At 44.4% G+C, this 15,253-nt stretch overlaps 1 pseudogene; it reads left to right on the forward strand.

Moving 5' to 3' along the window:
• The first annotated feature begins 14,006 nt into the window (after positions 1-14,006).
• Positions 14,007-14,810, forward strand: LOC147867556 (uncharacterized; annotated as a pseudogene).
• Positions 14,811-15,253: the final 443 nt, after the last annotated feature.

The raw sequence follows: 15,253 nt of genomic DNA on the forward strand, positions 1-15,253 counted from the left end.
AGAAGTAAAGCTAAACAACTCAATTGTACTTCAAATTGTATATGTATAAACTATGTAAAAACACCTTAAAGGCAAGAAAGATAAAGAAAATTAGATAACCAACCAAAATAAGTAAGTTGTGGCGCGTCTCTACTTCCACATCCCTTTGCAATTCTTTTGAGTGAGTGATCTCTAATTGGAGAAGATTTATCAGCTTATTACAAACAAGCATTCAAGATTATGGTCAATGGTATATCTTAATCCAATGTGAAATTGTTGATGAAGCAAAATTAACATGCAAATCATTGATAGAATTATCACATCTTGCACCATTATCCAACATAGAAGAGGATGTTCTTTGTAGAGCAAAACACACCTTCTTGTCAGATAATAAGCACAAATTAGAAAAGTGGCGACTTAGGGCAAGACAAATTCAATTATGAGATATTGGTTTGTGATTATAAGTAGGTTTTGAAAAGATTACACTCTATATGCAAGAAAGAATCCATAACATGCATCAGGTTCAAGAATGATGTTTGTCACAAGGTTGTTTAGAAGTGGCATGCAAGTAGTTGATACCTTTTCTTGTATGTTCCAAACACCCTTGTTGAAGCAACTATATTGGATCATAAATGAAGCGTGTTCTTATCTTGCGCCAACCTATTCTTATAAAACAAGTAGTCTTACACGTAGAGTTTCCTAACCAAAGAGAAACTTTTGGGGGTATGAACTAGGTAAGAATGGTAGAAAAGAACCAATATGGGATCAAATTACTATTGAATTTCTTATCAAATTTTTTGGTTGCTCAAGGAAAGTGTCATTATAGCAAATAGAGATTAACAACTGCTTAGTCCATGGAGATAAGGTTTGATTAGATATTTCTGCATAAAGAAGCTATAGCAAACACTTCAAATTCAAGACCCATATTGTTGTCGATTACTAGAGAGATAGTGAACACAATTAAAGTATGTGTATGTACCATGCCTAGCATCCTAATCAATATGGTTTAATATTGTTAAAGCATATACTGGTATTGAGTGTGCCAAATACACAAATCAACATGTGATTATCCATGTGGATATTGAGAAAGCATGTGATACCATACAATGAAGTTTTCTAGATGCGGGGAGGCACAAGATGGGGTTTATGATTGCATGAAAATACTTCTATAGTCTACTACATGCATATTGGATGGAGAAATCACAAATTCATGGCCTTGTGTTATTTTGTTGGATAGGTTATCTCATTAGTGCATTATTGTTATTATATATGGATAGTCTTGTGATATTAATCAATTACATGAGGTACCCGTACCAAATGGAAGGGATTTTTGGTTGTATTTATTGGTTGTATGAAGAAATACAAATTGGATGGAGAAATACAAATTCATGGGCATATTTTCATTCAGTTAGACAAAGGTTGTCCCATTAGTGCATTATTGTTATTATATTAATAGCCTTGTGATATCTAGTTAATTGTATGTCCTACAAGCATAGAACGTAATAAACGTGTTTGTGCAAGCATACAAACGTTTGCAAACGAACACATTTGAAAAGGGAAAAATATATTTCCTATTTTTTTGTTTAGTTATTATTAGAAATTAGCTCACCCTAGTGGTAAGTTGTTGTGCTACTATTGCTTGTGTCTTGGGTTTGAATACCAATTATCTCTCTCTCTTGTAACGGCTCTTTCTACCGTTGTCGTCGCCGTCTGACGTCTACTGCTGTCACCATTGTCGTTAGTTCTTGGCCGTTGTTGTCCGCTGTTGCTATCACTCACGCTTCTGACGATGTCACCGGTTGAGTAAACGAGAGGGCATACATGTGCTTCTACACTCAAACCTAGTGCGCAAGGCATCGATGCTCGACTAAGTTTTTTCTGTCCTCTTTGTCTTTTCTTTCCTTTATCTTTTGATTTACAACATGAATTCTAGACGAAACCATAAGGAAACACACAAAGAAAATATAAGTAAGGAAGAATTTTTAGATGTCCTTAACTGTTTAGTTAAAATAGAAAAATGGGCGAAAGAGATTGAAGCTGAAAAACAAAAAGATAAGGAAGAAAAAGAAGTGCTCATTGCTAAAATAATGAAACTTAAAGTAGACAACATGAACCTTCAGAAACAAGTTAAGGACCTTGAGACTGTTGAGAACAGTGCAGAATATAGCTCGGCCACAACCGAGTCTTGAATCACTTCAAAAGAGAATGAAACACAGAAATGGGAAATGGAGAGTACACAAGGAAATACACAGGATGTTTACGTGGAAAACCCTAATAGGGAAAAACCACGGGAGCCCATAGACTCCAAATTATCACAATATGAGAAAGGTACAATCAGAGTCTCAAAGGCAACAATCTCGAGCTCTGTATCTTTGCCAACCGGCGGTTACAATAGAGTTTCACTATGTATCTCACACACTCTCTCTCTATCGCTTACTATACAACAATTACAACAATATGACAACAACAATACAACACCTAATGTAAAGTGATTGCCTTAAGTCATATTTATAGTTATATGAACTTAGGGCTATTTACAAATATAGCCTTAGTAGGCTTACTCAAAAAACATATTTATAGATATGCTTTCTCTTTCGGTTCTCATCGGGTCTCCTCCGGTTTCCGGATTTCTTCCGGTTCTCACCGGGTCCTCTTTATTCATCACCGGATCCCATCCGGAGGGACCGATTTCCCAACAATCTCCCCCTTCACTCTGGCATGGAATGTCTTGCCAGCTCGATCCGCTTTCGACACGTGTCGAGCTTGTCGGTTGTCACCACCTTGGTCAACGTGTCTGGCCCGTTCTCCTCCGTGTGGATCTTCGTCAACACGAACTCTTGATCTTCTACTCCCTCCCAGATCCAGTGGTACCTCCGCTGGATATGTTTCGTCCGGGAATGGTAGGCCGCGTTCTTTGCAAGGTGGATGGCACTTTGGCTATCGAAGTAGAGCCGGTATTCCTCCTGTTGGATCCCTAGCTCTCTGATGAAGTCCTTCATCCAGATTATCTCCTTGTCGGCTTCTACAACTGCCATGTACTCCGCCTCTGTGGTTGACAACGCAACCGTCTTCTGCAGCCTCGACTGTGACGAAACAGCTCCCCCTGCATAAGTCATGACATATCCGGATGTAGACCGGCTAGTATATGCATCAACTGACATATCCAAATCGGTGAATCCGTCAAGTTGGGGATTACCGGAGCCGAACCGGAGGCACATACTCGAGGTGCCTTTCAGATACCGGTGTATCCACTTGCGGCTGTGGGTGTCTCTCTTTGCTTCTTCGAAGCTTTCCGACTCCCCCTCATCGGTTAGCAACACATGCTCTACATCTGGAAATCTCCGGGGGGCTCTTCTCTCTCGGAGAGGATATCTTCATCCTCGGTTTCTGATTGCCGGTTCCTCCGTTTGTTCCTCATCCTCATCCGATTGCCGGTTCCAGTGTCTTCTTCTTCTTCTTCTTCTTCAGTCGGTTCGGTTTCTTGTCTGTATCCGGCCGGTTCGTCAAGTTTCATCCGGTTACCGACTAACATCTGGTTTTCAACTGGGTATAACTTTGTGTCCTCAAGCCGGTTTTCATTGGATGATCCGGAGTTCATCATCTTCTTCTCCGACTCCCAGTCGGCAATGATCCTGTCTTCCATGAAGACTATGTCCCGACTCCGGAACACCTTCTTGTTGACCAGATCCCACACCCAATAACCGAACTCATCATCGCCGTATCCAAGGAATATGCATGGTTGGGACTTTGGATCCAGCTTTGCTCTCTTGTCCTTCGCCACATGCATGTATGCGAGACACCTGAACACCTTTAGATGCCGGTAAGATACATCTTTACCAGTCCATACTTTCTGAGGTGAGTCTCCTCCCAAGGGTACTAAGGGTGATCTGTTTATCACATAGGTCGCCGTCGTTAGCGTCTCAGCCCAAAACGTCTTAGGTAACTTGGCATGTGTGAGCATGCACTAGATTATCTCCATTATGGTCCAGTTCATCCTTTCAGCCAACCCGTTTAGTTCCGGCGCCTTCGGCACGGTAAATTCGAGCCGGATTCCCTTCGACCGGTAGTACTCCTCGAACTGCCCCTAGTATTCTCCTCCGTCATCAGCTTGAACCGACTTCAGCTTCCGACTGGTTTTTCTTTCCACTCTCGCGTGGAGCTCCTTGAAGACGGATAGCATCTTATCCTTCGTCTTCAACGTTGAGACCCATAGCTTCCGGCTGTGGTCGTCTATGAATGTCACGAAGTATTGTGCTCCGGCATGTGACTTCGTATCCACTTGACGCACATCAGTATGCACCAACTCCAGTGGTGCATTCCGTCTCATCGGTGGTCTTGACCGGAAGGAGGTTCGGTTTTGCTTGTTGGCCAAGAAATCGGTGCACTTCTCAAGTTGCACATCCTTCACTGGAATGAGGTTGTCTTCGGCAAGCCTCGACATCCCCTTCTCACTCATGTGACACAACCTCTTGTGCCACAACTCACTAGTAGTGTCAGATGCTACATTCACTTCTTCCCGGCATATCCGGGCATTCATCAAGTATAATGTGTTGACCTTCCGGGATCAAGCCACTATTAGGCTCCCTTGGCAGAACTTCATGACTTCGTGTAGCCTTCATCATTTGCCGACCGGCTGATATGAGGTTCAGTCGAACCTTCGGAACGTTTCAGACATCCTTCAACAACAACTTGCATCCGATTGATGTCGTCAACAACACATCTCCTATGCCGATAATTCGGCATGTACCTTCATTCCCCATCCAGACACAACCATGATCACTGGCTGTGTAGGATTAGAAGCATTTTTGATCCAGTGTTAGGTGGGACAACGCTCCGGAATCGATAACCCACCTTGTCTCGTCTCCGACAAGGTTTAACTCACTCTCCTCGGTAATGAGTATCAGTTCCTCTTCACTTGTCGCAATTGCCGACGTTCCTTTCTGATCCGGGCCTCTCTGGTCCGAACCGTTTCGGTCCGAACTCTTCTTCGAATTGGTGGTGCCGGTTTCTTTCTCTTTCCGAAAATGCTGACAATTCTTCTAGAAGTGCCCCGGCCATAGTATGAACCATATGTACCATTTGTGCATTTGTGTTCGAGAATGATTCAATCATTCGAGAATGATAAACACCGTTGAAGAATGATAAATACCATACTTTTGGATAAATGAATTACTATAAGGTAAATATTTTTCACGGTAAAAAAAATTTTAAAATTTCAAAAAAAAAAACACATTACCTTCTTAATAACAATATGCTTTTTTTCGTAAATCTATTTATTGTAAATTTTGTACTACATAGCTTAGTATGTGTGTATAAACATTACATGAATTACTTCAAAATGATAGAAATTATAGACAAATTAAAGCAATTACAAGCTTTATAGAATAATTACAGAAATTATAGAATAATTTCATTATAGAAATTTCAGAAATTTCATTATAGAAATTTCATTTCAGAAATCTTAGAAATTTCAATACAGAAATCTTAGAAATTTCATTACAGAAATTTCATCAAAGAAATTTCATTACAGAACTTTAAACCCTATTATTAACCCTAAATATACTTGAATCTTGTTGGTAAGCAGATCATTCGAGACTAGGTGGGAGAGGAGAGGAGAGCGTAACGTTACGTTGATGTGCAGAGAAAAAGGGGGAAAAGGGGGAAAAAGAGGGAAAAAAGAAAAAAAAAGAAAAAAAAAGAAAAAAAAGAAAAAAAAACACACGAATATTTGAATATCATTCGTGTTCATTTTCCAACGTAGGAAAATGAATGATATGGTAGATGAACACGAATTTTACGTACTATGGCCCCGGCTTCCCACAATAGAAGCAAGTAGGCCTCCCCGACTTGTCCCGGTTTTGGGGACTCTGATACCGGCCTCTTCCTCGGTTGTGGTCATCTTCCGTGACCAAGGCCTTTGGATCGGTTCTGGTCTCCCAGTCCTTTTGGCAAGCTTCTTCATCTAGCCAGCTTGATTTTACCCTTGCTAGGGACAACTGTTTTCCTTCCGGCCTGGCGTTGCCCAACATGACAACTAACGTCTCCCAGCTATCCGGGAGGGAACCGAGCAGAAGCAATGCGAGTACCTCATCAACAAGAGGTACTTCCAACGAGGTTGCCTGGTGGATCAATCCTTGGAAGGCATTCATGTGCTCCGACATATTGGAGCCGTCCTGGTACTAGAGCCTCACTAGCTTCCGAAATACCAAAACCCGATTGATAACATTCTTGTTCTGGAACATGATGCCGATCTTCTCCCAGAGTTCATGAGCCTTGCTCTTTGTTAGGAAATCGGTCTCTTCGGATGGGATCTGGTGATGAATAAAGAGAACCCGGTGAGAACTGGAAGAGATCCGGAAACGGGAGAAGACTCGATGAGAATCGGAAGAGATTCAGAAACTGGATCGGTGGACCCGGTGAGAACTGGAAGAGAAGACAGATTTGTAAATATGTCTTGAATAAGCCCATTGAGGCTATATTTGTAAATAGCCCTCAATTCATATAGCTATAAATATGACTTAGGGCAATCACTTTGTTGTGTGATTGTGTTGTTGTCATATTACTGTAACTGTTGTACAAACGGAGAGGGAGAAAGAGAGAGAGAGAGAGATATAGAGTGATACTCTGTTGTAACCGCCACTGTGCGAAGAAACAGAGCTCAAGGTCGTTTCCTCTGAGTCTCTGATTGTACCCCTTCTCTTCATAGTGATAGTTCGGAGTCTGTGGGCTCTCGTGGTTTTTCCCTATTACACGTAAACATCCTGTGTCATTTTCTTGTGTACTCCCCACTTCGCATTTTTGTGTTTGATTCTTATAGATGTGATTTACTACTCGGTTGTGGCCGTGCGATATTCCGTGCATTTCTCTTCAAACTGGTATCAGAGTGAACAACACAGAAGATGAAAGAATCTTACGGTGGCATGTTCAAGCTCACCGGCTCCAACTACTCAATGTGGAAGTCGAAGATGAGGGACATGTTGGTGGTTAAAGATCTTTGGTTGCCGGTTTAGTTCGGGGACAAGAGACCGGAGAAGATCGACACCACGGTGTGGGAGGTGATGCACATGAAGACGACGGCATACATCCGGTGCTTCATCGACATGAGCCTGTACAACAACTTCAATGAAGAGAGCAAGGCCCATGAACTCTGGGAGAAGATCGACATCATGTTCCAAAGAAGAAGAATGCCGTTAATTGGGTTTCGGAAGCTAGTGAGGCTATGGTACCAAGACGGCTCCAGTATGACGGAGCACATGAATGCCTTCTAGGGGCTGATACACCAAGCAACCTCATTGGAAGTACCTCTTGCCGATGAGGTACTTGCTCTACTCCTGGTCGGTTCCCTCCTAGATAGTTGGGAGACGTTAGTTGTCACGTTGGGCAATGTCGGGCCGGAAGTAAAACAACTATCCCTAGCAAGAGTCAAGTCGAGCTTGCTAGATGAGGAGGCGCGTCGGAAAGACAAGGAGGTGATCTTCGACGCCAAAGCCCTCCATACCGAATCGGAACGTGGAAGACAAAGGAATCGGAGTCCCCAGAACTGGGAAAAGTTGGGGACACGGTCAAAGTCAAGGGGGAGGCCCACTTGCTTCTATTGCGGCAAGCTGAGGCACTTCCAAAAGAACTGTCGGCATTTCCGGAAAGACGAGGGAACCGACAGTACTGATTCGAAGAAGTCACCGGACCAAAATGGTTCGGATTGGCGAGGCACGGACCGGAAGGGAACGACGACGATCACGGCAAGTGAAGAAGAACTAATGCTCATCACCGAGGAGAGTGAGTTGAACCTTGCCTTCGATGAGACAACGTGGGTTGTCAATTCCGGAGTCTCATTCCATCTTACCCCGGACCAGAAATGCTTCTCATCCTACATAGCCGGTAAGCACGGCTGTGTCCAGATGGGGAATGAAGGGACATGCCGAATTATCGTCATAGGAGATGTGCTATTGAAGACATCAATCGGATGCAAGTCGCTGCTGAAGGATGTCCGACATGTTCCAGAGGTTCGACTGAACCTGATATCCGCCGGTCGGCTAGATGATGAAGGCTACATAGGTAGCATCCGGAACGGTGTCATGAAGTTCTGCAAAGGGAGCTTAATAGTGGCTCGAGCCCAGAAGGTCAACACACTATACTTGATGAATGCCCGGATATGCCGGGAAGAAGTGAACGTAGCATCCGATACTGCCAGTGAGCTGTGGCACAAAAGACTGTGTCACATGAGTGAGAAGGGGATGAAGAGGCTTGCCAAAGACAACCTCATTCCGGTGAAGGATGTGCAACATGAGAAGTGCACCGACTGCATGGCCGGCAAGCAAAACCGCACCACCTTCCGGTCAAGACCACCGATGAGACGGAATGCACCGCTGGAGTTGGTGCATACCGATGTGTGTCAAGTAGACACGAAGTCACATGCTGGATCGCAGTACTTCGTGACGTTCATAGATGACCATAGTCGGAAGCTTGTGGGTCTCACCGTTGAAGACGAATGATCAAGTGTTATCCGTCTTCAAGGGGCTCCACGCGAGAGTGGAAAGAGAAACTGGCCGGAAGCTGAAAGCGGTTCGAGCAGATAACAAAGGAGAATACCGGGGGTAGTTTGAGGAGTACTGCCGGTCAAAGGGAATCCGGCTCGAATTCATCGTGCCGAACGGATGAACCGGACCATAATGGAGAGAATTCGAAGCATGCTCGCACATGCCAAGCTACCCAAGACGTTTTGGGCTGAGGCGCTGACGATGGCGACCTATGTGATAAACAGATCACCCTCAGTACCCTTGGACGGAGACTCACCGCAGAATGTATGGACCGGTAAGGATGTGCCTTACCAACACCTGAAGGTGTTCAAGTGTCTCGCATACGTGCATGTGGTGAAGGACAAGAGAGCAAAGTTGGATCTGAAGTCCCGACCATGCATATTCCCTGGATACGGCGATGATGAATTTGGTTACCGAGTGTGGGATCTGGTTGACAGAACGGTGTTTTGGAGTCGGGACATAGTCTTCATGGAAGACAAGACCATTGCCGACTGGGAGTCGGAGAAGAAGGTAACAAACTCTGGATCATCCATTGAAAACTGGATGTTAGCCGGTAATCGGATGACACTCGACGAACTGACCGGATATGGACAGGAAACCGAACCGACCAAAGAAGAAGAAGAAGAAGAAGAAGACACCGGAACCGGACAAGATCCCGAATTGGATTCGGATGAGGAACAAATGGAGGAACCGGTAGTCAAAAACCAACGACGAAGATATCCTCTCTGGGAGAGAAGAGCCCCTCGAAGATTTCCGGATGCAGAGCATGTGTTGCTAACCGATGAGGGGGAGCCGGAAAGCTTTGAAGAAGCAAGGGGAGACCCACAACCACAAGTGGTTGAGTGCCATGCAGGATGAGATGGATTCCCTGCATGAGAACCACACATACAAATTGGTGGAGTTGCCGAAATGAAAGAGGGCACTCCGGAACAAGTGGGTGTACAAGCTGAAACCGGGAGACGCCGGAAATCCATCAAGGTATAAGACCCGAATCGTGGTGAAGGGCTTCCAGTAGAAGAAAGGAGTGGACTGGATGAGATCTTTGCCCCGATAGTAAAGATGACATCCATCTGGACGGTATTGGGTGTAGCGGCAACCATGGACCTCAAGGTAGTGCAAATGGACGTCAAGACAGCATTCCTACACGGAGACCTCGAAGAAGAGATCTACATGCATCAACCGGAAGGATTTGAGAAGAAAGGGAATGAGCACTTAGTGTGCTGGCTGAAGAAGAGCTTATACGGACTGAAGCAAGCTCCCCGGCAATGGTACCAGAAGTTTGACTCCTTCATGACCGATCAAGGGTATCACAAGACGCAGGCCGATCACTACGTGTTTGTGAAGAAATTTGATGGAGGTGATTTCCTCATATTGCTCCTGTACGTGGACAACATGTTGATTGTCGGACGAGACCAAGTCAAGATACGGATGCTGAAGAAGGCCCTTAACTAGACCTTCTCAATGAAAGACTTGGGTTCGGCAAGACAAATACTGGGGATGCACATCATCTGGGACCGGTCGAAGAAGTAATTGTGGCTGTCACAAGAAAAGTATGTGACAAAGGTGCTTCAGCGGTTTAACATGTTAGAAGCAAAACCGGTCATATCGACACTCCCGGAAAACTGCAGATGATCAGGTAAGAAAAGCCCGAAGACAAAGGCAGAGAAGGTGGATACGATGAAGATTCCATATGCCTTTACGGTCAGGAGTTTGATGTACGCAATGGTGTGTACTCAACCAGATATTGGATATGCAGTCGGAGTGGTGAGTCGGTTCATTACCAACCCCGGAAAAGAGCATTGGAATGTGGTAAAATGGATACTCTAGTACTTGAAGGGCACTTCGAGTAAGTTCCTCTGATACAGCTCTGGTAAACCCCTCATGGAAGGCTTTACCGATTCGGATATGTCGGCTGATGTGGACACTAGCCGGTCAACTTCCGGATATGTCATGACCTATGCAAGGGGAGCCGTCTCGTGGTTGTCGAGGCTGCAGAAGACGGTTGCATTGTCAACCATAGAGGCAGAGTACATGGCAGCTGTGGAAGCCGGCAAGGAAATATTATGGATGAAGGACTTCATCGGAGAGCTAGGGATCCGGCACGAGGAATACTGGCTCTACTACGACAGTCAAAGTGCCATTCACCTTGCAAAGAACGCGGCATACCATTCCAAAACGAAGCACATCCAGCGCAGGTACCACTGGATCCGGGAGCGAGTTGAAGATCGAGAGTTCTTGCTGAGGAAGATCCGCACAGAGGAGAATGGGTCGGATATGCTAACCAAGGTGCTAACACCCGACAAGCCGGACGCATGCTGGTAGTGGATTGGACTTACAAGACATCCCATACCGGAGTGAAGGGGGAGATTGTTGGGAAATCGGTCTCTCCGAATGGGATCCGGTGATGAATAAAGAGAATTGGTGAGAATTGGAAGAGATCTGGAAACCGGAGAAGACCCGGTGAGAACCGGAAGAGAAGACGTATTTGTAAATATGTCTTGAATAAGCCCATTGAGGCTATATTTGTAAATAGCCCTAGGTTCATATAGCTATAAATATGACTTAGGGCAATCACTTTGTTGTGTGATTGTGTTGTTGTCATATTGCTATAATTGTTGTACAGAGAGAGAGAGAGAGATACAGAGCGATAGTCTGTTGTAACCACCACTGTGCGAAGAAACAGAGCTCGAGGTCGTTGCCTCCGAGTCTTTGATTGTACCCCTTCTCTTCGTAGTGATAGTTCAGAGTCTGTGGGCTCTCGTGGTTTTTCCCTATTAGGGTTTTCCACGTAAACATCCTGTGTCATTTTCTTGTGTACTCCCCACTTCGCATTTTTGTGTTTGATTCTTATAGATGTGATTTACTACTCGGTTGTGGCTGAGCGATATTCCGTGCATTTCTCTTCACTCTCTTCGTTGAAGTTGTCGTACAGGCTCATGTCGATGAAACACTAGATGTATGCCGTCGTCTTCATGTGCATCACCTCCCACACTGTGGCGTCGATCTTATCCGGTCTCTTGTCCCCTAATTGAATTGGCAACCACAGATCTTTAACCACCAACATATCCCTCATCTTCGACTTCCACACTGAGTAGTTGGAGCCGGTGAGCTTGAACATGCCGCCGAACGATTCTTCCATTTCTTGTGTTGTTCGCTCTTATACCAGTTTGTTGAGAACAATGTGGAATATAGCTCGCCCACAACCGAGTCTTGAATCACTTCAAAAGAGAATGAGTCATAGAAATGGGAAATGGAGAGTACACAAGGAAACACACAGGATGTTTATGTGGAAAACCCTAATAGGGAAAAACCACGGGAGCCCACAGACTCCAAACTATCACAATATAAGAAAGGTACAATCAGAGTCTCGGTGGCAATGACCTCGAGCTTTGTATCTTCGCCAACCAACGGTTACAACAGAGTTTCACTCTGTATCTCACACACTCTCTCTTTGTCGCTTACTATACAATAGTTACAACAATATGACAACAACAATACAACACCTAATGTAAAGTGATTGCCCTAAGTCATATTTATACTTATATGAACTTAGGGTTATTTACAAATATAGCCTCAATAGGCTTACTCAAAAAACATATTTACAGATATGTCTTCTCTTCCGGTTCTCACCGGGTCTCCTCCGGTTCCAGATTTCTTCAAGTTCTCACAGGGCCCTCTTTATTCATCACCGGATCCCATCCGGAGGGACCGACTTCCCAACAGAGACATCTAGGGGATATCTTCCCTAGAGGATATTAAGGACGAGATAAAAAAGGTTAAGGAAGAGGTTAAAAGCGATATGAAATTAGCAAAAACTGGGTGGGTTGATGTAGTAAAACGTAATATTAAAAATGAACTAAAGGATGAAAATATTGTAAACACTACCCTTGAGGAGGAAAAAATGCGTCAAGCTTGACGCCTAAATGTACGAGTTACTGGGCTTAAGCAACGGGCATCTCCTGACGAAGATGCACAAACATTAGGGAAAATGTTGGGGTACGAAGCCGTACCAATCACTAAAACTTGGAGGGTAGGATGTGACACCACAAGGAAAAGAGCTTTGGTCCTTCAGTTTAAGGACTCAGAATCTAGAATCACATTTTTTAAAAAGAGACCAATTCTTCGAGGATTGGGCGGGAACCCTATCTACCTCGATCAAGACCTGACCAAGATGCAAATTGAGCATCGTAAAACGTGTATGCCACGAGTCATACAAGCTCATAAAGAGGGGCATTGTGCTTTTTACTGAGACGGACGTGTGATAATAAATGATCGCGCCGCCAATTGACGAAGTGTGGCCCATGTGACAGACAATAAACTTAGGATGACTTTATGGAACTGTAACGGTGCACTTTGGACACACCCTGTCCGTCTAGAGGAGATTCTGAAGGTATCTGACATACTTTTTTTAGTAGAAACACATCAGAGCCCAAATCGAGGACTGCCACGAGTTGATGGTTTTCGTTGGGATTCTGTCTTTAGACAAACCTCACGTTGACATACTACTAGAGGGTCTAGAGGGGTTGCGATACTATTTCAGAGAGAGATACATAATAAGATAGAAATACTAAAGAAAGACCTAGAAGCCTGTTTTATGTGGATTAAAGTCCTCACTAGCAAGGATCAGGCGATATTTATCACCGTGTGTTACTTCCCTCCCGAAAGGATTCCGGTATAATATGGCTGGAGAAATGAGTATAGTTGATGAAGGAACACCGCATGGGCCTTCTCCATACGAACCTTTATCGGATGACATAATCCGATATTCTTCTTAAGGGGAAGTCTTCCTTGTAGGAGATTTCAATGCGAGGACCCAATCCCAACAATGCACAATATTTCAAATGGATAGAAACCTCGAAATGGTGAATGTCGACCCTTTAGACTTAGACATAACGCGTACATCAAACGATCAAGGTGCGGACGACACAAGCTTTGGCCATCATCTGCTTGAACTTGGAGGCCGACACCAGATGATCATATATAATGGCTTAACCAAGTGGCCGGGCTCGGAAGCGCTCACATGTTTCCCACGTGGAGGAGGGGAAAGCACAGTTGATTACCTAATAGGACACCCTGAAGCTACCCACATGGTTAACTCCTTCCGGGTGGCCCCATGCCCCATTGGTGCAGACCATAGCTTCCTATACTTTGACCTAAAATGCGACACCTCCCACGCCACCAACTCTAGTCAACCAAACCATCACACCATAATACATTTCACGCATGAGCTCGTTGACATCTACTCTCGACATTTTCAAGCCCATTTTTCCTCTTTTGATTCTTCCTTGCCTTTAGAGAACCTCACTATAGAACTCGCACACAACCTTCACTCAGTAGCAATTAGTAGCTTCCCATACATGAAACACTCCAATCATAGTAGGGTCTATGCCATAGAACAAGTGGTATGACGAGGATTGTAGAGAGTTGTATAGACAACTTAAAGTGTCGCGACTTAATGGTACTATTTCCTCAGTACTGGCTCGAAAAGAGATGCGCAAAGTGACATGTCGTAAAAGACGAGCTTGGTAAACATCCCAATATTGGGAACTCTACCATATGCTCATGAGTAGGGATTGCACCCTTGCATGGAAGAGACTATGGGAACCGCGACCACAAACACCCATCGAGAATCCCAATATTTGGTACACATATATCGAGAGACTCTACCATGTCCCGAACCAACCACCCATCCCAATGCCTTCCACACCCTGATCTAACATGGGGACACTTTTCATGACCTCTAGGGTCACGAAGGTCATAAAAAAATTACAACATAGGAAATCCATGGACCACACAAGATTGCGAGCCAAGCACATCATATATACTCGAGAGTGCCTAGCCCCCTTTCTCACTCTACTCTTCAACCGTGCCCTCGCCGAGGGTTTTCCACCACAATGGACCATGAACACAGTGGCCCCTATACATAAAGGAGGGGACCCAATGGACCCAAATACATATAGGACCATTATGATAGGTCATATGCTCGCTAAACTATATGTTGCGGTAATGGAAGCAGAGCTCAGCGATTATATGGAAACATTAAGTCTTCGAGCACCTGAGCAAGCTAGCTTTAGACGAGCCTTCTCCACTATTGACCATATCTTCACACTTAGGTGCTTAATTGACCAGACGAAGGCTCGTAAGAAGAAACTATATTGTTGCTTTGTGGACTTCCGCAAAGCCTTTGACACAATTCCTAGGGAGAAGTTGTTTGATAGACTTAAGAAATTGGAGATACCAAATGACATGATCTGGGCCATTTATGCCCTATATGAGCAAGTCTCTGGGTGCTAAGATGCCCAGATGCCATATACAATTGTTTCACTAGCACCATTGGTGTAATACAGTGTTGCCCCCTATCACTGACTCTTTTTGGGATCTACATTGATGAGATCACTGATTTTATTGCTCGTAAGGGAGGCAAGAGAGTAACTATTGGGGATACGCAAGATAGTCTCTTATTCTACGCAGGCGACATTGTCTTGCTCTCATAGTCAGAGCACGACCTACAAAAGCATCTTAATGCCCTAGATGACTTTTGTACGCAATGAGGACTGGTAGTGAATCTAGCGAAAATTAAAGTCCTTATCTTTCATACATCGTCCCGAGTTAGGAGTAAATGTCACCTAATCCTCTCTCATAAACTAGTTGAGGTAGTTGGATCATATGTATACTTCGGAGTCACTTTTAGTGCTCGCTCAGGTAAATGCTCGATGACCTAGGCAACCAAAGATAGG

The sequence above is a fragment of the Azolla caroliniana genome, unplaced genomic scaffold (genome assembly GCF_043228905.1).
Source record: "Azolla caroliniana isolate FFs.n. ecotype wild unplaced genomic scaffold, voAzoCaro1.0.p SCAF_2, whole genome shotgun sequence".
NCBI lineage: Eukaryota > Viridiplantae > Streptophyta > Polypodiopsida > Salviniales > Salviniaceae > Azolla > Azolla caroliniana.